The following is a 23,981-nucleotide window of genomic DNA, read 5'->3' on the forward strand; positions in this document are numbered from 1 at the left end:
TAACAAGTTACAATAAAACCTTGTATATGTGTACCTTCCTATACTGATCCGATATTTGAAAAACGTATTACAGACTATGTGTGAAGTTGCATATGTTACTTAGTGCAATGGATCGATAAGATTGCAAATAACATAAACACTTAAAAAATTATAAAAACACAATCAAACACGTCAACACAACCAAAATTGATAAAGGAGTTAACCAAACTTCCTGGCTACGTCTCCTGGTCCTTTAGCTTCTAGTGTTGACCTCTTTATTATGTTCTTCAAATAGTTGTTACATGTGTGAGCTCAAAAACAGAGTCTCAAACATGAAAATGGATCTCACCGATGTGTTCAGCTCGAATCTTCGAGTCGAAACAAGTATACACTCGACCGTACTTGGTCACTCTGACTTCCAAACCCCTTGGAACAATTCACAATGCACTCCTCAGTCAACTTTTCTGTGTTATGGTATTTATATACCACGTATAGTTACAAACTGCAATAAATGTGGAATACTATGTTTATAATAGAAACAGACTATAAACCAAAGAACCGGTGTGTGCAAGGTGGACCCTGACCATCCAGCCTTTTCCTGGCGCTAATCTTGAGATCAAACAATTAGACGACTACCACGTCCCACTCATCAACTACTCCAGACAATCTGCACCATCAATCTGTCCTGAGTAATCTGACGGTTGTTGCACGATCTCACGCTCCAACTAGCACATCTGCTTATTCTCCAAAGGCATGCGAGAAAGTGGTTTCAGGATGCTACGTGTTGACCGCTGAGTAGAATCGTGTAGATTTCTAAAAAACCATTTCCTGCCTTGAAGGCACGCGATAAACCACTTACCACTTTTCAACCAGAACTCAAAGGAGTTTAAATTCTTTTGCATAGCTTTATCATGTCCATTTTCCAAGATAACATGTCTACATGTTTCGATGTGATATGTGTTAATCTCCTTTGATCGGACGATCTCCGCTCTTGTTCGCTGATCCCCATCGTCTGTGGTATGAACCAATCACGGACTACCACAACACCTTTTGTGCTAACATCATCAAGAACCTGTGACTCTTTCCTAGGTTTCCACATGTCCTGCTCACATAGGCATTGACTTTTTGACCTAATCTTTAATTGGCTCTAATTTCTTCATCCGAACTTTGATTTACACACCGTTTGCACCGTTGGCTTCGTATTAACGAGAACTTCAACATGATTCCACTTTCACATGTATTTGAAGACTTTTGATCTGGAGGCTATGATGAATCCATTTTGGATCACTCCTCCCCATTGGAAGCTTTTGGTCAACCAAAAGTTGGTTTTAGCTATCGAGTAAGTGAGGATAAAGTTCCTTCACTTTTCCAATCTCTATCCATCGTGATTTACTTGGGTTTTTACCTTTTAGTCCAACTCGAAGATACTCAACATTCCCCCGTCGCGAAGTTCTTATCCTCCTATCAAGAATTGTGTCCTCCTACAACTCATTGAGATACTCGGGAAAAAGATCCTCAATGGAAGGTAGCTGACCTTGCTCTTCGGGATCTTCAATCAATGAAGGTTCATACAACCTCAATTTTTCAACATTTACAACTAAATAGATTTTCATATAAGCTGGTAGATCTAGGCAGAAAGCATTTTCACCAATTTTATCAAGTATTTTGAAAGGACCATATCTAATTGGTTTCAAATTTTTACCTTCCCCTTGCAGTCTTTCTTTGCTAATGTACAACCAGACTTAATCACCAACTTGAAAACTATGCTCAACTCAATGCTTGTCATGTCGCACCTTATACTTTGCTTGGCTTCTTTCCAGCTATTCCTATACTGCCTGGTGAATTTCCTGGATTTGTTCAATGAACTTGGTTGCTTTGTCCACATCATTGTGTCCATCAACTGTTATGTCTTTACCAAACACAAAATCCAAGGGAGACTTTGGTATAAAACCAAAACAAGTCTCAAAAGGAGATCTCTGAGTAGAAGAATTCTTTGCATGGTTGTAAGCATGTTGCACATAACACAAATGCTCATCCCAAATTTTGGGAAGCTTGCTATAATATCCTCGAAGCAATTGTATCATTGTATTGTTGACCACTTCTGTTTGACCATCTATTTTTGGATGAAATGTTGTGCTCTTCTTTAACTTTGTGTCCATTAACTCCCATAGACTTGACCAAAGTTTGCCAACAAATCGAGAATCTCGATCAGATACAATAGAAGTGGGTAACCCAAAATGAACCCATACATTTTGAAAGGACAACTTTGTAGTTTGTTCAGCTGTGACTTGTTTATTATATGGTATCAAAATACACATCTTACTGAACCTATCCACAAATACATACAAATAATCATGACCCTTTCTATACTTTGGCAATCCCCCTATAAAATCCATGGAAATACTTTCCCAAGGATGAGAAGGAATTGGAAATGGAGTATACAAGCCTAATTTTCTATTACTTGGCTTGCTTGTAGCACACATAGTACATCCTTTAATATATCTAGAAACTGTCTCATTCATTCGTGGCCAATAACAGAACCTTTGTAATTGTGTAATTGTTTTATTTACACCAAAATGACCTGATATGAGAGAAGTATGTGCTTCTCGAATTATGTTAACTCTTTCAGTTTATGGAATGCATAACTTTCCCAAATGATATAAGAGTTTGTCCTTTATATAATAATCCAATTCTTCTACTTGCTTTCCATTACTTAAAGTTGCATATACATCCTTAAAATCTATATCTTGAGCATATTGTTCAATGTAACTTTCATGAATCACTGAATTATGCTTAAGTATTTTGGATGCATTTATAATTGATCTTGATAACATGTCTACAACCTTATTATGTATTCCCTTCTTATCTCTGATAACAAGATGGAATTGCTATAGAAAACCCATCCACCTGTAATGTCTTGATTGTTGCAATTTAGTTTCTGAGTGTAAATATTGAAGTGGTTGATGATCTGTGTGTATGATTGTTTCTTTACCCATTATGTAATGTTTCCAATTTTTAACACTCTGAACTAATGCACACATTTCTTTATTATATGTGGGATAGTTAACTACTGTTGATGTAATTGTCTCAGAATGAAAGCATATAGGCTTCATGTGCTGCATCAACACTGCCCCCATGGCATATTCACTTACATATGTCGCGATCTCAAATGGATATTGAAGATTTGGTAGTGCTAGTACTAGCACTGTATTGATCCTTTCTTTCAATGTGTTGAAGGCTTTTTGTTGTTTGCCTCCCCACTGAAACACCTGTTTCACACTTGTCAAGGCATGTAAAGGAGTTGCAATCAACGAAAAGTTAGCAATAAACTTTCTCCAATATTGCGCTGCCCCTAAGAAACTTCTAACTTCTGTAGAAGTATTGGGTTTAGGCCGGTTTATAATGACTTCAACCTTAGAGGGATCTATCTTCAATTCACCACCCCCTAAAATATAACCCAAATAATTCAAAGATGTTCTGCCAAATTCACATTTTGACAGTTTCACATAGATATTTTCTCTTTTTAAAACATCTAAAATCTATTTTACATGCTTTACATGTTCATCCCATGTCCTACTAAAAACAAGAATATAATCTAAATAGACTATTACAAAATCATCAATAAATGGTCTAAATACATCATTCATGACTCGCATAAACGTAGCAGGAGTGTTAGTTAAGCCAAAAGGCATAACCAATTATTCATAAAGTCCTTTCTTCGTCTTGATAGCAGTTTTCCATACATCCTGTTCTGCAACTCTGATATGATGGTAGTCGCTTCGCAAGTCTAATTTAGAGAAGTAAACTGCATCTTTTAATTGATCTAATAAATCATCAATACGAGGAAGAGGATAACGATTCTTTATTGTGATTTTATTTAGTGCTCTAAAATCAATGCACATTCTCCACGAATTGTCTTTTTTTCACACCAACACAATAGATGATCCGTACAGTGATGTGCTTGGTCGAATAAACCCTTTATCGAGCAACTCCTGTACGTGCATCTTTATCTTTGCATTCTCTAGAGCTGATAACCTTTTATACCTGTAGTTGTAACCATTGTTTCGTCACCTGAGTCTGATCCCAAGTCCTTTTGAATAGCAGCAGCATTCTTTCGCTCTTTACTCCCGAACTTCTTAGGCTTCAATTCTGGATGCAAAGACCAGTAGTGTGCCTCATCATGTCCTTCCTTCTTACAATGAGTGCATGAAGGTTTATCCTTCTTCACAATGTTTGTTTTCCTCTCCTTCCATTTCAGTTTCTTCTTGCCTTTATTCTTGTTCTCAATAGATTTGGATGATTTCCCAACATCTGGGGTTACATTTTTACCTCTAGCCTCTAGATGAGTTGCTTGGACTGATACATCATTTAAGCTAGTTGGATTAAACATAAGTATAGTATTCTTCAAATAAATATGAAGACCACCTATGTATTTTAACAATGTGTCCGGTGAGTCCAATGATATGCCTAATGTTAAAGCTCTCTTACGAAATTCTTGAGTATAACTCTGAACACTTTGACCCTTCAATTGACATAATGTTTGCCAACTCATCATTGCTTACTGCATATAAGCCAAAGGATAAAATTTATTTTTAATGGCAGAAACAAATTCGTGCCAAGTTGAAATTATTTTACCATGCTTTTGAAGATATGCTTGTGTCTTGCCTTCCCACCACACAAGTGTGGTTCCTCCAAGATGAAGGCTAGCCAACTGGATCTTCTTCCTTTCTGAATCAACTTTCTGCACCCTACAATATACATCAATTTTCCTTATCCAAATATCAAGCTTTTCAGCATTAAGTTCTCCATCATAAATTGGCAAATAAAATTTTACATCTAATTTGGTCAAAGAGGATTTCTTTTTCTTCTTCTTAGAAGAACTAGTTTTATGAGAAGAAGACAATGATGATAACGATGATGGTGATGTTGGAGGAGATGGTGGAGGCTGCATTCCTCCTTTTCCTTTATCTTCTTTATCTGGAGGGACAAAAGAAAAGGTTCCTCCACTCCTTTGTCTGGTCTAGGTGATGAAGTGCCTTCACCTCTACCTTTTTTAAACTCATTATACATCTCTTCCACCATTGCATGTATCGTCATGAAACTATCCAAGAACTGGGATTCTGACCCAAGTGGAGTTTCATCTACCATCCTTCTTCGTGAAAAGACCCTTCCAATCTTTGGATTTGCCTCAACAAGTTCACCTTCACCTCGTCTGAGCCTCAACCTAGTAAGCATTCAAATCTCCACACAAACTTGTCAAACCTTAAAAACCTTAAGCTCTGATACCACTTGATCCGATATTTGAAAAAGGTATTACAGACCATGTGTGAAGTTTCATATGTTAATTAGTGCAATGGATCGATAAGATTGCAAATAACATAAACTCTTAAAAAATTATAAAAACATAATCAAACACATCAACACAACCAAAATTGATAAAGGAGTTCACCAGACTTCCTGGCTATGTCTCTTGGTCCTTGAGCTTCCAGTGTTGAACCCTTTATTATGCTCTTCAAATAGTTGTTACAGGTGTGAGCTCAAAAACAAAGTCTCAAACATGAAAATGGATCTCACTGTTGTGTTTAGCTCAAATCCTCGAGTCGAAACGAGTATACACTCGACCGTACTTGGTCACTCTGACCTCCAGGCCCCCTGGAACGATTCACAACACACTCCTCTATCAACTTTTCTCTATTATGGTATTTATATACCACGAACAGTTACAAACTACAGTAAACACGGAATAATATGTTTATAATAGAAACAAACTATAAACCAAAGGACTGGTGGGCACAGGGTGGACCCCGATCGTCCAGCCTTTTCCCGGCGTTGATCTCGAGATCAAACAATCTGATGGCTATCATGTCCCGCTCATCAACTACTCCAGACAATCTGCACCGTCAATCTGTCCTGAGGAATCTAACGGCTGTCGTGCGATCTCACATTCTAACTAGCACATCTACTAATTCTCCAAAGGCACGCGAGAAAGTGCTTTTAGGATGCTACATGTCGACCACTGAGTGGATTCGCATAGATTTCTGAAAAACTATTTCCTGCCTTAAAGGCACGCGATAAACCACTTACCGCTTCTCGGCCGGAACTCAAAGGAGTTTAAATTCTTTTGCATAACTTTATCATGTTCATTTTCCAGGATAACCTGTCTGCATGTTTTGATGCGATATGCGTCGATCTCCTTTGATTGGACAATCTCCACTCTTGTTCATTGATCCCCATCGCCTGTGGTATGAACCAATCATAGAATGTCACATCACCTTTTGCGCTGACATCATCAAGAACCTGTGACTCTTTCTCGGGTTTCCACATTTCTTACTCACGTAGGCATTGACTTTTTGACATAATATTTAATTGGCTCTAATTTCTTCATCCGAACTCGAATTTACACATTGCTTGCACCGTTGGCTTCGTATTAACGAGTACTTCAACATGATTCCACTTTCACCTATATTTGAAGACTTTTGATCTGGAGGCTATGCTAAATCCATTTTAGATCATATACAACAAATGATTGTTATAGTTTAAAATTTTATGTAGATTAGTATGCATGGTTGATGCACAATTAGGATACTTATATAGAAGTAAAGATGCAAGATGTTGTTGCACATATACTTAGGAGATAGATTTGAAGGTGGGAGAGATGTTGGGAGGCCTTTTAGGTCCTTGTAAAGTCATCATATTAATACATTAGATATTAAATTAAATATATGATGAATATGTAATAAAGGATATATGTACACCTAAAGAATGATTAGTGAGTCTTGGTACACTTGTTCCAACCATTTCCCTATTGTATAAATACTCATAAAGAGGGAATATGAACTCGGTTGTTTAACATCCATGATTATATATTCTTTGTAGAGTTACATGTTTATGATGTGATTTCTTTGAAGAACATCAAGTAATAAGAGAGATAAGAGAACCATTGTTGGGTGAGGTAGCTAAGTGTTAGAGACTCACTAACTGCACAAACACCTACTATATTGAAGATGGAGGCTAAAGAGTATAAGCTCACAAAAAAACTCTGGATGTGTGTACTTTCCTATACAATTGGTAGTTTTTGTGGATAATTTATCTATGTAGACCTCTATGCATGGTGGATGTACAATAAGGATACTTTTATAGGAGTAAAGACCCAAGATGTTGTTGCACACTTTCTCGAGACAAGTAAAGATTTGAAGGTGGGATGGATCTATTGGGAGGTCTTTTAGGATTTTTTAAAATCCTCTTATTAGTAAAATAGATATTAAAGTAAATATGTGATGAATATTAATGAAGAATAAAATACCACCTAATGAATTATTATTCAGAGTAGGTACAATTCTTCCAACCATTTCCCTACTATATAAATACTCTTAAAGAAGGAATCTGGACTCAATTGGTTAAGCTTCCCATAATTATCTCTTCTTTCTTGAGTTACATGTGTGTGATGTGATTTCTCCAATGTAGCCCCTTTCCTAAATGCCTATACAATCTAGAAGATTACAACATGTACCCTTAACAGGTACAAGACATGTTTGGTTGCAAGCTAATTCCCTCAATAAAAGGGCATTGACTATGAGGAGACCTTCGTTCCTATAGCAAAGACAAACACCATTTGATTAGTTCTATCCATGATAGTTGTTTGGTGTGAATTGACAAGTGGTTGAGAAAAATACCACTTGTTTTACAAGTAGTTGCACCAACCTAACATAATATAGACAGTTAAGCTTAGTATAAAATAAAATATAGCTTGCACAATCGAAAATGAATGGATCAACATGCAAGTGGAAAAAGACACATAAGAAACAAAATAAGAAGCAAACTCTTTATTTAATAATCAATAGATAAAATCTTTGGTGGTCTTGAAAGGAGACACAAAAGAGGATTGGTTAAGAAAGGTGAACCTTCTCTAATACTCTTGAGGAGGATCCTTCTTGTTCTCTTTCTTGGATCTCTCGCTCTAATTCAAGAAGTTCACAAGCTTCTTCATTAGTGAAAATGTTGCCAATTGATAATGTCAATACACGCAATGGCTTGAGAGTTAGGAGAACCCTTAGAAAAAATTGGACAACACAACACTACTTTACTTATCTTACCAAATTCTAATCCATTTCCTTGTATTTATAGATTTTCTTGCACTTTCATTAAAATTAGCTCCAAGTGCGAATGGAGCTCAATCTAGTTGAGAATTCCAATGCATGAAGGGACCTTTAATGTACCAAAGGACCATCTATTAATGTTCTTGAGCTTTTTATTGGCTTCGTTCAAGCTTCACCTTAAATTTTGATGGGATGTAGACATTTATCATGCCAAAAGTAAGTGAGATTTCATTTCTTATAGATCTACATGACTATCGAAGGAAGAGTCATGCAAATCATGCAAAATCATCATCGTGAGTTTGAATAGATGGGTTAAAATCTACTTTTCTATATTTTTTCCACCATTTTAATTTGTTGATTTAATTGGCATATGTAGCTTTTGTCATCTTATGGTAATGATATTATTGGCAATCACATCTATTATGTTGTGAGTGATTTTTAGGTGATAACAATAACATACCCTAGTTGTGATCTAGGTGGATATTGGTGGTCACCCACCTATTCCACTTGGACCCCACCATTGTTTCTTTTAGTTTTTCAGTTTCCTTAATTGTAGCACAATTTACTATTTCTGGCAGTATTTTGGGTCCTGAACTTCCAGAGTCGTTTAGAGGCCCTAAATGACGTTTTTTCTGGAAAATGGGAAAATCTGAGTCTTTAACTCACATTTGTAGTTGAAAGTTTTAGTCCTCGAATAGATATTTCTAACAAGGTGTCGTGCATGTCAAACAGAGATCGTATGCCAAAGTTACAACCCTGGGAAGTTGATGTATCAATTTACCTCAACAGGGCCCATAGTTTTGGCACTTCATCTCCTAGGGTTAGGTTTTTGGATGTTTAGGGTTTTCACATGTTTCTCAATAATAAATAGGCCTTTGAGCCTCATTGTAACACAGTTCAGAGGCATGTAGCCGCCACATCTCTTCTCAGAGATAAGCTACCATCGCCCAAGCTAGTTAATTTCCATTCTATATGTAAGCATATTTCAATTGTTTGATATTAATGAAATGAAGTGTTATTTTTGTTGCAACTCGATATTTATGGTTATATTTGTATTCTGTTGTGTTCCTATTTAAGTTTAGATTAGTGGTATCAGAGGGGTCTAGTCTTTCTCTATTTTGCTTTGCATGTCCCCAACGACATCAGGGTATAAGGAGTTAGGGCTCGAACTGGTTGAACCTTTGCAAGACCAGCCTCACAAACCATGACGACCTCCCATGGTGGAAAAAAAGAAAGATGAGGGGACAGGAGATCCTTTCAAAATATTGCTCGAAGAATCCCTCAAGCGAAAGAGGAACACGATGATGGACAACTTTTCCCAGATCCTTCGGTAGCTACCCACAAGCGAAACATCTCCTTCCAATAGCTACTCTAGAAGTGCCACACCCTTTAAGGTATAGGTTAACTTCGACATCCCCGTATTTGAAGATGAGATAGATGCAGATGTCGTATATAAATGGTTAAATCTACTAGAAGGATATTTTTTGTTTCATGATTTTTCTAATCGGGAAAAGATTACTTTTGCACTCCTTAAAGTCCTCCCTCACATCAAGGATTGGTGAGAAACCTACAGTGAGAAAGGGGGCAGCAATGAAATATCACTATTTTCAGCCACACCCAGTTGGAATTATTTTTGGGACGCCATCAAGGAGCAGTATTACCCTATCGGGAGCTATGAGGATAAATACATAAAGTGGACAACGCTGCAGCAGGGAAGGGACCAAGACGTGTTGAAGTTCACAAATATTTTTCATACCCTTCACACGAAGTTGGGTATCAAGGATTCTTAGCGACATTTGGTACTCAAGTACCACGACTCTCTATGCAAGTACATCTAGGATGAGATGGATATCCTGGACATCTCCTCGCTCGGCTCTTCCTATCGATACACTGTCAAGATCGAGCAAAAATTTAATAGAAGAATCGAGACTTCGGATCTGCGAATCCAAAGCAAGATAAAGGTGTCACCAAACCGTAGAACAAGGACAAATCCAAGGTGGGTTGACCCAGGACAACTTGTTGAAGTCGCAAGCAAAAAACCGCACCACGAAAATAAATAAGGACACAGGAAAATGGTGTGAGTTCCATAAGAGTCTCACTCACAAAACAAGTGAGCATCAGGCTAAGCAGACGTTGGTGGCTGAGTTGAAAGCTTCATAATCAAATTCATGTTCCGACTTTGAGTCAAAACCTGACAAGGGGAATAAAAAAGGGAAGAACATTATTGACGCAGAGCCCAGTTCCATCGTTTCCACCACCAAGATCTAGAAGAATGAGCCCGAAGATCGAGAGGAGGGGGAGCACCTCTTCCACTCATAGGTGTGGGTGAAGGGTTCTCTGCTTCACTTCATTATCGACAACGGGAGCCAAAAGAACCTCATTTCAACAAAGGTCATGAAGTGACTGGGATTACCGACCATAGCACACCCGCAGTCGTACACCATTAGGTGGTTTCACCAAGGACGAGATCTCTGCGTCATCCAACACTGTCGCCTTCCCTACAACATCAATCCTTTCATGGATGAGGTATTGTTGGATGTTTCTCCTCTTGAAGTTTGTGATGTATTATTGGGACAACCATACTTATGGAAGCGACATGCTGGGTATGAGTCTAGGCCTCTCATTGTTATTGTTACTTTAGGTAATAAGTTGTACCTGATACCAGAGGTAGCACTGCCTACCACCATCTCTTTGATCAGTGTGGAGAAATTCAATAAGATCATTTCCCAGACCGGGAAATTTTTTTTCTTATGATACGCCCTCAAGGAAAGAATAATATTGTGGCCACGTCCTCTAGACATCGCTCCTCCACATGAAAGCAACATATAGACAAGTTCGTGGAGGAGTACAGGGACATTTTCACTTCACCCACAAGGGTACCTTTACACTGCCAGGTCAAGCACTCCATTGATCTGACCCCAAGCATGCCAATACCCAATGGACTAATCTATCGATGCTCTATTCTAGATAACGATGAAATCAAGAGGTAGATTGAAGAGTTGTTGTAGAAAGGGCACATTATGCCAAGTTTATCTCCCTATGGGAGCCTAATCGTATTGGTACAGAAGAAGGACGATACCTAGAGACTATGTATTAACTATCGGGTGCTGAACAAGATCGCTATCTAAAATAGGTATCCAATCCCACGGATTAATGACCATAGGAAACAACTCAAGGGGTGGAAATATTTCAACAAGATTGACTTGAAGTCTGGTTATCATCAGGTACCAATCAAACCCTCTAATGTGTGGCAGATTGCCTTTAAATCCAAGGAGGGCCTTTTCGAGTGGCTGGTCATGCCTTTTGGGTTGATGAATGCCCCCACAGTGTTCATGAGGTTGATAGATGACATCTTCCAACCCTTCACCAACTCATTCGTGGTGGTGTATTTGGATGACATCCTGATATTTAGCCATAGTTGGGAAGAACACATCCACCATATTTGACAGGTCCTCCAAATCCTGCGACAACATAAGTTGTGTGCCAATTTGGAGAAATTCACTTTTGGTATCACCCAAGTTCAATATCTAGGGTACATCATTGATGAGCGAGGTGTGCATGTGGACCCAGAAAATATAAAAGTCATCTGGGATTGGCCATCCCCAACCACTCTAACAGAGCTCCGCATCTTTCTGGGTCTTACCGATTTCTACTGTAGGTTTGTCTTGGGGTTCTTTCATATCGCTTGGCCTTTAAGTCAAGTCACCAAGGGTGGAGCAAAAGAAAATTTATTTTGGTGTGAATCCCAACATAAGGCATTTTTCGAGTTGAAGCAATGCCTCTTCTTTGCACCAGCCCTCACATTACTAGACCTACAACAACCATTTGATATTGAGACAGATGCATTCGACTATGTTATTAGTGCATTTCTTACTCAGTAGGGGCATATAGTGGCATATCACAATGAGACACCCCACCTATGAAAAAGAGATGTATTCCATTGTGTAGGCCCATTGACAATGGAAGCATTACATTATGGGGAAGGAAATGGTCATCCACACAGACCACTGATCCTTGTAGTTCATACAGACACATGGGAATTTTCATAATGATCTCCATCAGAAATGGTCTACATACCTGCAACAGTTCCATTTGAACATTAAGTACAAGAAGGGCAGAACCAATAATATTGTAGACTACCTTAGTCGACTGTCAGTCATGGCACTGGCCACTGTGTTCGTCTCTTGTGGGAACAAGACTCTAGGGTGGCCGCATATTTACAAGAGCGATCTAGCATTTGGCAACACATACCATACATTTCTGGAAGGTAAGCAAGTTCCAAATTTTCACTTCTAAGATGCACTATTATGCCAACTGGGACACATTTGTGTTCCTTCAAGAAAGTGTGCCAAGATGATTTGGGAAGTGCACTATAGTCGAGTCGCTAGACATTTCAGAGTAGAGAAAAAAATGGAAGTGTTGCAAAAGTATTTTTATTGGCTAAACCTTCGACGAGATGTTGGGAAGTACATCAGATCCTGCATTGCCTACGCCATTGCCAAACCAACCATCAAGAAGAAAGGCCTATATACTCCTCTTCCTACTCCTAGTCGACCTTGGGAATCCATCTCCATGGATTACATGTCGGGCCTTCCTTCTACTAAGCATGGCAACGACTGTGTTTTCATGGTCATCGACAAATTCTCTAAGATGGCCATTATGGCGATCTGCAAGAAGAGTATCACAACAAAAGACACTGCTAAGCTCTTCTTTGAACGAGTGTGGGTACACTTTGGGATACCACAGTCCATTATCTTAGATCAGGACAGGAAGTTCCTAAGTACATTTTTTTCAGGTCTTTGGTCGATGTTGGATACCAAGATCACTAAGTCCGCGACTTTCCACCCCCAAATGGATGGCCAAACTGAGGTCATCAACAGGATGATCGTACACATTTTGTGCATGTACAACTCAAAGCACCCACGCACATGAAATGAAAGCCTTCCCTATGTCCAGCACAACTACAACAAATATCTCCATAACTCAATTAGCCACAGCCCCTTTCAGGTGGGGTTGGGATTCCTGTCACTATGTCTCATTGATGTGGTCATATCATTTGCAGCTACTCAAGTAGATTCATCTCATGTCTAGTCTAAAGATGACAGGGCTAACAACTTCATTGAGTGCATTCAGTACATCCGCCAGCAGGTCCATGACATATTTGACAGAGCCAATTCTAAGTAAAAGCAGTGACATGATCAACATCAGGTGGGACACAAGTTCTAGGTAGGCGACAGAGTTTGGATACATTTGTAGAAGTAACGCTTCGCTGGGCCCCACCTCAAGCTTCACCTGCTCTGATATGGGTCGTAAACCATCACCAAGGTTGTAGGTTAAAATGCCTTCAAGCTCAACATTCCACCATTCCTTGGCCTAAACCCATTGTTCAATGTAGTCAAGAGGTTCACGAGGGACCAAGTTCAATAGAAATTTCCTCATCTCATGGAGGCACTCAACATAATGGGGACCATTGCTTCCTAAGGGGGGTTGGGCGAGGGCCAACTGATTCGAATGGATAATGGTAGCTACTTGTATATTCCACTTGGACCCCCACCATTGTTTCTTTCAGCCTTTCAGTTTCCTTAATTGTGGCATAGTTTACTATTTTTGGTAGTTTTTGGGTCCTGAACTTCCGGAGCCGTTTTAAGACACTAAACGACGTTTTCTTGGAAAAAGTGAAAATGTGAGTGTGTGATGGACATTTGCAATTGAAATTTGTAGTCCTCGGATAGATATTTCTAACGAGATATTGTGCGCATAAGAAAAAGATCACATGCCAAAGTTACGATCTTGGGAAGTTGATGTACCAATTTACCCCAACAGGGCCCACAGTTTTGACGCTTCATCTCCTAGGGTTAGGTTTTTGGATGTTTAGGGTTTTCCATTATTTCTCAATCATAAATAGGCCTTTGAGCGTCATTGTAACACAGTTCAGAGGCATGTAGTTGCCACATCTCTTCTCTTCTCAGAGATAAGCTACCATTTCCTAAACTAGTTTATTTCCATTCTATATGTAAACATATTTCAGTTCTTTGATATTAATGAAATGAAGTGTTATTTTTGTTGAAACTTTGTATTTATGGTTATATACGAATTCTGTTGTGTTCCCGTCTAAGTTCAGATCAGGTTGGAAGGTCCATCAAATGGACATGAAGAGTACTTTCCTTAATGAAGATTTGGAGGAAACAACATCTTTTGTATAGACTTTAGGAGCTTTTTTTTACCTCTATCAAACACAATTGTTTTAGTTTCCAAGGAAGGAGAATCTTGTGTATAACCTTAAGAAGGCTCTATATGGCCTAAAACAAATACCTTAACCCTGATACATTAAGATTGATAAGTACCTGGATGGACAAGAGTTCCAACAAAGTCCTTCAAATTTCAATGTATACATCAAACCATTAATTTTGATATTATTCTACTAGTGATTTATGTAAATGGCATTATTATTACATATAGGGCGGCAAGTGGTTTTGAATAGATCAAATCTGATGTGAGTAATTCTTTTGACATGAATGATCTAGGCATCTTACATTACGATATATGTGTTGAAGTTTGAGAAATAGATAGTAGCATTTTTGTCTCACAAAAAAATATGCCAAAAGTTTGCTTTGACAGATTCAAATTGGTATATTACACAATCTTGTCTACAGCTATGGAGAGAGTATTGAGCACTGAATTAGTGAAGGTTGACTCTAAGGTAGCTAATGAGTCAATGTATAGGCTACTGATGGGGAGCTTAATATATCTAATAATGATTAGTGCTTATTTGAATTATGTTGTGAGCTTCATTTCTAAATTTATGATAATGTCAAAGGTAAAGCATTGGACTGCATCAAAGAGAGTGTTGAGATATGTGAAAGGAACATTTGATTTTGGCATCTTGTGCATCAAAAGAAAAGACATAACCTGTGTGGATTTACAAGTTCAAATTGGGCAAGTTTTGTGGACCAAAAAAACTTAAAATTTAGATATGTTTTAGACTTGGCACAAACATAATCACGTAGAGAAGCGAGAAACAATGTGCAATATCCTTTTCATCCACATAATCAAAGTATTGAAGACAATTAAAAGAGTGTGTGAGGCAGTTTGATTCTTTGGTTCAAGAGAATGCTTTCGAACATAGAAATGCAATAGACAAAGCCAAACACCCCTGCTCTATGACAATCAAGAGGTTGTCCAATTAGCCAAAAATCAGTTTTTCATAAACATGCCAAATATATTGAAATATATTGCCACCTCATCAAAAAGCTTGTAAAGCAGGAATCTATTGAGTTACAATAGACATTTTTACCGAAGTCCTAAATAAATGTAAAATTACTTAATAAACCTGGTATAGTTAGTAAATTGACCATTAAAAATGTCATTAAGTAAAGCAGAAGAATGCAATGGATGGAAGTAGCCTGTCTCTTCGGAAATTCCATTCATTTTCTAAATCAGAAGAATGCAACTAAATTTTGAGACTCCTTATCAGAGTATAACACAGAATGATTCTCTGGTATAAACAGCTAAAACTGTCAAAAGTGGGCCTGAAATTAGCATGCACTTCTTGGAGTCAGAAGGCTAACCACATTTGGTTGGATGGCCGCGTTATTAAATAGATGTATTTTACAATATTTCAGATTGCATACACACATGTTGGACAAGCAGCAAGGAAATTAGTGTCTGGATATGTGATGGTCAGAAGGCCCCACGCTATATTTCTGGATAGAGACGGTTCTCTGAACCAGGGATGGTCAGAAGGCCCCACGCCATAGATCTGGAAAAGAGAGAATTGAAAATATGGTATTATAATTGGGAACTCTTACGTTGGTAGGTAGTTTTTATATTAGAAGATGAGCATTGACCACATGTCCAGAATCTTATCACATTTTTCCATTCTTTGCAACGCTGTATGTCAGATTTTCCTTCACATTTTTTTTTTCTTTATTGTTTTATGTTTGAGTACTTCCTAAAGTATGATGAGGCTGAGAAGGACTTTATGTTTGAATACTTCCTAAGTATGATGGAGCTGAGAAGGACTTTAGCTCAGAGATGGGAGTTTTGTGTTTCATTGGTATGATGAAACTGAAAAGGACTTTAGCTCAGAGATGGGAGTTTTGTGTTTCATTGGTTTATGGTTATAGGTTTTTATTTAATAAAGGTAGGAAAATTTACTATAATTTAGTTGTCAAAATAGTAATGAGGATAGTTATTTCTGACTGCTATCTCTGAATGCAGGCTTAGTCATTACCTTTATTCAAGGAAACCACATCACTTGGAATAATACATTGGTGGTCGTAAGGGGTAGGCTTTCATTCTTGTCAGATGCCTCTGAAGGGGGCAGGCTTTCATTCTTGTCAGATGCCTCTGAATCTTGGATGGTTAACCTAATTCTTTATGTCTAAGGAAAACAAAGGCTTTCATTCTTGTCAGATGCCTCTGAAGGGGCAGGCTTTCATTCTTGTCAGATGCCTCTGAATCTTGGACGGTTAACCTGATTCTTTATGTCTAAGGAAAACAAACTCTTAACCAAGCAAAAACAAATATGGTTATAACTTCTATATAGAATTTATTTTTATTTTATTTTGTTTTGGTTTTTTTAGTTGAAAAATTATTCAAATTTGAAAGTACAATTTACCATTTGATATAGGGTATTGAGATTTTTCTTTTAGTTTCCAGCTGTTGAAGAATCCTTCAAAGTTTAACATAAAATTTGGTTTTTGACATAGAGTATTTAGATTGGTTTTTGTTTTTTCTCTGAGTTTTTTTATACTTGAATTTCATTTTCATGTGTTTTGGTTTTTTTTTTTTTTTTGAATATTGATAATTTAAATCATCTTGAAAATCACATAAATAAAACTAAAGATGAAATTCAAATTTCAAATATAATTTAATTAATTTCAAATTATTTAGAAAAAAATATTTAATATTTTAGAAGATTTGCCTGGATGGCCAAAAGTGGTTGGAATTAGGGTAAAAAAGTTCAAAAAATCTTACAATAAGAATGTTTGAATCATATTTTTGATGGTGGAAATAGATTCAGCACAATCAAAATCTTTGGAACATTCAAAATCTTGAAATTTAAGAGTAAAGAACTTTCAAATCAAAATCAGCGAAAACCAAAAGCATAAACAGATTTTGAAGGTTTTTAGCCGATTGTTAAATCTTGCAAAATGTGAGTTGAGAGTTGAATTGTTAACCAAGGAGCAGGAAAGTGAAAAATCAGTAGTGGATAAGTTAATGGGCAAACTATTATTAACTAGGCTAGATGTATCTAATTCCGGATCTATTATGATTTAATGAGTAAATTATTATTAAACAGTCTAGATCTATCTAACTCTGGATCTATTATGAGTCTAGAGAAATCAAATCCTCTAGATACAAAACTTTGGTCAAATTATTAATTCAAAGTTATTAAATCTAATAATATTAATATTAACATTAGATTTGACAATAATATTAATATTAACATTAGATTTGACAATAATATTAATATTAATATTGATATTAGATTTAATGATATTTTTTATATAAAATGATAACAGAATTTATAGTCAAACTACATTAACTTATTATTTTCAAATATTACAATTTTAATTTGGAAATATTTATATCTTTAAAAAATTTAATATATTTTTAAAATATGTTTTTTTCATTTTAAAAATAAATATTTAATTAAAAAATATTAAAACATTTTGGAGCATTATTTTAGATTCTTTATATTAAATTATGTTATAATTTTTTAATCTATAAATTTATTTTCATTTTTATTTTAGATTTGCATTCATTTTTTTTAATGCATCCTAGATACATACCGGTTGACTTAATTTGATTGGAAAAAACCGATGCAGATTAACTTACTTTGATCGGAAGAACATTTTGAACACACCAGAATCTTTGGAAGCACATTTTGAACACACCAAAATCTTTGGAAGCCAGATCACCTGGATCAGCATTAGCCATTTTAGACATGAAGTCCACACCGTTTTCTTAATTAGAAAGTTATAGCTCGTATGTCTATCCAGTGTTTATTACGAAGACATCTTGACTTTTCTTTACAAAAGAATTTTATATATATATAAAAATTAAAAAAAAAAAAATTAACAACAATTCATTCAATACCATCTCAATTATGTCATATTTAATTATACTTCAGTAATTAAAAAGTTTCAACTAAAATATTATAATAAATTATAGGTATTTTTATATCTCGAAAAAATCAAAATCCCTTTTGGATGGTAGCGAAGGCAACCAGCAATAACTAAGTTTTTAGTTACAGAAACTTTAATTTTTATGCGTGTAGATTTTAAATTACTTAAACAAATAATAACTAAGCTTTCAATTATATATATAAATATAAAAGTTTTAAATTATTTTTAAATTAATTACAGATAATAAAAGAGATTAATAATTATACATGTATTTTATTTTAGTGTTATGTATATGGTTTCAAATTATTTTAAATTAATTATTTAAATAATTAAAATTTTAATTTAATATGAGAATATACTGATATAGTTTATTTATTTTTATGTTTTTTTTAATATATTTGTTAGTAAGTTTTGTTTGAGATTTGTTATAATTATAAGTTTGAATTGTGAAATTTGGATAATTTTAATCTTAATGTTTTGGTAAAAAAATATGTATATTGTATAGGGACTTGTGTCTCTCAAAAAAACTATCCATTTTATATTTTCACATTTATGGGATTTGTGGAAAAGTCCTAAAACTGCTAGGGACTTCATCCTGGAGTCGAGGACTTGCTGGTAGTCCCCAAGTTATTCTGACATATTTCAGGGATGTTTTTGGGAGATTTCAAGGATTTTCTCTGTAGCCTTTGAAATGATGTTCTAAGTAGATTTCAAAGAATAATCCAAGCATATATTGTCACTTTTCACAATCAGTTGAACAATATAATCATTTTACCTATCCATTAATTTTGTATTGCATTGAATCTAATTTTGTGGTACAAATTGCATCTCAAAGCATGGGTTTTGTATGATGGGTTTCAAATTCAGATTTTGGTGTTTTAGATATTGTATTTTCAATGCAAAAATTACAACAAGCAAAATCTCCATGTCAAGAAAACAACAAATGCAACATTTCAAAAGGCTAATCCTTGTGGTTGTTGTTCTTGTTAGATATTCTTAGTTTTTACATATTGTGCATGGATTTCTAGGATTCATTGAAGTTTCAGTGCTTTTGCCATTCCAACCTCAAGCATTGTGAGAACAATCAAACCATTGTGACTTGGATTGGTCGGAAATGTTTGAATAAATTTCTATTAAATCCCCTTTTTTATTTGAAATATGAATTAAATAACTTTACAAAATCAAAGTATTTTATAGTGGCTTTCTAGACAGTTGTAAAAGTTTACAAAACGAATTGAGAATGAAATGTATTTTATGTTTAGCATAGTCATCATTAACTAGCATCATGAGGAAGAAAAATTGCTATAGAGACAATTCTTTGCCTTATAGACTCTTAATGGACCTTATTGCAAATTGAAATGAATTATACTTAATTTTCTAAAGTTAAAGCTCATGTCTAGCAGGCTTACCAAAAATTATATTACAACACCATATTTTAATTAAAAAAAACCAAGAGATTAGAATAATTAAGCTTCACCCTTTATTTTTTTAATGTGTATGAGTTTTAAATTGATTAATGAACTTCAACTAGTTTGAATTAGATACTATTTTTTGTGACTAGATGGTTACCTCTTTGGTGTGATTGCCATGCGGAGGATAGATGTATGCACAAAATAAATTTAGTTATCAGGATGGTTTTACATACACAACTATTCTCTTCCCAGAAAAAGGCCTTATGTTACCCCAACCAATCAAATGTAAATGTGAAGCAAAAACTCCAATCTATTTTCGATCTAACAAAAAAAATACCAAAAACTCCAATCTATTTATGATCTAACTAAAAAATATACCTTAGTTGAGGTTGAGTATCGAGATTGATTGTTGGATCGTTTAGCTTTGATGGTGCCATCACTTGAAGGCAATTTCCATTGGAGCAATCACAAATGGACCCAACGGTCTGAAATATATTCATCATTTCCAAATTAAAAGAACAACATATAACTCAATATAAACAAAATAAGTTACTTTAAAAACATATTGCTACATAATAAACAAATATTAAGAACATGTTAGTACATACAAAGTCATAAGATACTAAGTTGGATTGACAAAATCAAAACATGGGCTTACCCAACTCCTCGTATAAGAAAAAACCGGGGGGAGGAATAGGTAGGTCGCTTTTCTACATGAATTACATGAATTCTAGGTGACAAATGGAGGTTGTTTAAAGATTCACTGAAAGCACAGATTTTGCGTTATTTCCATATAACTCTAGCAAATCAGTCTTTACAGACAATGCTATGAATATGATCAATGGTATACATATAGCACTAACTTGAAGTTGAAAATGGTACAATCCATTTTATTGCTTGGATTCAATTTCTGCAAAAACCTCTTTTTCCAAGAAACCATCAATTTGGACATATTAGAGACTTCACAAGATGATTACCTCTTTGGTGTGATCCTGATGGTCAAGATAGTTTCATGCACAAAAGAAATTTATTTATCGAGCAAGTTTCACAAACCTAACTATCCTTTTACTAGAAATAGGCCTTATTTTTTCAAACTCCAATCTATTTACGATCTAAAAAAATACTTGAGTCGAGGTTGAGTATTGGTATTGATTGTTGGATCGATTAGATTTGATGGTGCCATCACTTGAAGGAAATTTCCATTGGAGCAGTCACAAATGGACCCAATGCCCTGAAATATATTCATCATTTCCAAATTAAAAGAACAACATATAACTCAATATAAACAAAAATAAGTTACTTCAAAAGCATATTACTACATATCAGACAGTTGAATATAAACAAAGCTTAATAACATTTCAGCACATATCAAGTCATAAGATACAAAGTTGAATTGACAAATAAAAAAATAGGCTTACCAAGCTCTGCGTATAGGAAAGAAATTGGTAGAGGAAGAGGTAGGTCACTTTTCTTCATGAATTACATGAATTCTAAGTGAAAAATGGAGGAGTTTGTTTAAAAATTCACTGAAAGCACATATTTTGGGTTATTCTCATATAACTCCAACAAATCAGTCCTTATGGACAATGCTATGAATATGATCAATGGTATACATATACCACTAACTTGAAGTTGAAAATGGTACAATCCATTTTATTGCTTGGATTCAATTTCTGCAAAAGCCTCTTTTTCCAAGAAATCATTAGTTTCGACATATTAGAGACTTCACAAGATGATTACCTCTTTGGTGTGATCCTGATGGTCAAGATAGTTGCATGCACAAAATAAATTTATTTATCAAGTAGGTTTCACATACCTAACTATCCTCTTACCAGAAATAAGCCTTATTTTTTCTACTTTCCCAAATCCTCCAAGTCATTTCCAATAAAAATACTACCTTGACTAATCAAATGTAAACAAGGAGTGAAAACTCAAATCCATTTATGATCTAACAATAAGGAACTACCTTTTTCGAGGTTGAGGTTTGAGATTAATTATTGTACTAATTGTGCAAGAACTTCGAGAGCGATATCCATTGGTGCAGTCACAAATGGACCCAAAGGTATGAAAATATTCATTATTTCCAAATCTAAACAACAATGTATAGGTGAATATAAACAATTTACTTAAAAAGCATATTATCACAAGTGAATATAAACAAGTTATTTTAAGAACATGTTAAAATACATAGTCTTACCCAGCTCCTGGTATAGGCACAAACACTGGTTGTGGAGGAAGAGGTAGGTAGCTTTTCTACATGACTTACATGATTTATGGATCATAAATTCAAAAGGTTTTAAAAATTCACTAAAGGAATAGTTTTTGGATTATTCTCTTACAACTCCTGCAAATTAGTCTTGTGTAAAGTGCCAGGGGATCTGTAACATGCACAATGCTAATGATTGGTGTGGTCACAGAACCAGAGGACACAGTCACAACCCCACCATCTCCAGTGATATTCAAATTGTATTTCCCCCCATTGCTGCCAGTTTCCATTGTGTTGGCATGGTTGTTAAAGTCTTGGAAATTGTCAATGTGTAGAACTTGGAAATGCAATGGGCCAACAACAATTATTTCTTCTCATCGATTGTTAAATTGGTGAGCATTTTCTTTGGGAGAGAAGAGAATGCAATATTAGATGTTGCAAATATTGTAATACCTTGCTTTGTGTTGTTTGCTTCTACTTGTAGAACTGTAAGAAGGTTGTTGGATTCCAAGAGACTCAAGAAAGTCTTGAACGACCCAACTAATGATAGCAAAGCTATCATATTGGTGAAGACCAGTGCTAGTGCTAGTGTTGGTGCTGGGTTTGGGTTCAATGTGGATGTTAGTTCAGCCGCCAGAACTACAATGCCTCCATTCTCATTACAATGGCTACCTCCCATTATTCCCAGCATAACAATCAAACAAACCACTATCTGGATAACTGCACTACAGTTCTTCATTGTCACTCCAATTGGATCAGCCACACCACCTAATCAGACAATAAAAGGAAACAAATTTAGACATGAAGCCTATTCATAACCAGAACTTCCAACAGGTTACTCTACTCTACTCACTATTTCCAGAAGGTCAAACCTACTCAAATACTCTACATCAATAGATCACAGTTGTCTTAATCACACAAAAATTGCAAACAAAAAGCAAGAGCACCCATCTCATCAATCTCAGTTACATTGTTTATAGTAATGATTCATGAATAAGAAGCAGAATCCACACCAGAAGGCCTAAACAATTGAAGTTTTATTGTGAATGAAAATCAAGAACAGATAGTATGTTAAGATAAATGCATAAAGCTATGGACATTGCAAGAGGAAAAGGTGGGATGATTGTAGGTCTCTTCCTAATCAAATGTAAACAAGGAGTGAAAAATCAAATCCATTTACGATCTAACAACAAGGAACTACCTTTTTCGAGGTTGAGGTTTGGGATTAATTATTGTATTGTTTTAGGGTTGATTGTGTAAGCACTTCGAGAGTGATATCCATTGGAGCAGTCACAAATGGACCCAAAGGTCTGAAAATATTCATTATTTCCAAATCTAAACAACAATGTATAGGTGAATATAAATGATTTACTTAAAAATCATATTATCACAAGTGAATAAAAAAAAGTATTTTAAGAACATGTTAAAACACATGATCTTACCCAGCTCCTGGTATAGACACAAACAACGGTGGTGGAGGAAGAGGTAGGTAGCTTTTCTACATGACTTACATGAATTATGAATCATAAATGCAAAAGGTTCTTCAAAAATTCACTAAAGGCACAATTTTTGGATTATTCTTTTACAACTCCTGCAAATCAATCTTGTATCAACTATCAATAATTTGAGTCTACAGAATGAATGGCGAGGATTCTTAAGAGAGTTTTGGGATGCCCAACCATTGTTTGCTTTGAGAAGGATGACATCTCTTGTAATCTACATAAATACTTTAGCAGAAGTGTACATGTTCTTCAGGTAAAAGTGAAAAGAAGACGACGCCAAATTACCATGTTAAAGGATATTATGCCAAGCGTTCCTTCAACCTTGTGAACAAATCTAATGAGGTCATCGCAGAGGTCTGTATGTTCCTGTAAGTCTTATTACATTCAATATGTATGCTCAGAGTAATTCATTGGACTGCAGTCATGCTAAGTTCTGAAAATATTTGTTGTTTTGCAGGTGAAGCCAAAGCAAGTCAGATCAAATATAAGCATGGGAGGAGACGTGTTCAATCTGATAATGAGGCATGTCTGCGACCAAGCTTTCATTATGGGATTGATTATCGCTCTAGATCAGATCATGTCGTCTGTTTGACCGCCCATCCTCTATAAGGGGTACCGAAGGAAACAGAGGGAAGGAATATTTTTTAGGCATT

The 23,981-nt window shown here is 35.7% G+C and overlaps 1 pseudogene; it reads right to left on the minus strand.

Annotated features, from left to right (window-relative positions):
• Window positions 1-21,927: 21,927 nt before the first annotated feature.
• LOC149145913 (fasciclin-like arabinogalactan protein 7) lies at window positions 21,928-22,565 on the minus strand (annotated as a pseudogene).
• Window positions 22,566-23,981: the final 1,416 nt, after the last annotated feature.

The sequence above is a fragment of the Pinus tabuliformis genome, chromosome X, assembly GCF_031772625.1.
Source record: "Pinus tabuliformis cultivar Carrire ecotype Pingquan chromosome X, CPIR1, whole genome shotgun sequence".
Classification (NCBI taxonomy): domain Eukaryota; kingdom Viridiplantae; phylum Streptophyta; class Pinopsida; order Pinales; family Pinaceae; genus Pinus; species Pinus tabuliformis.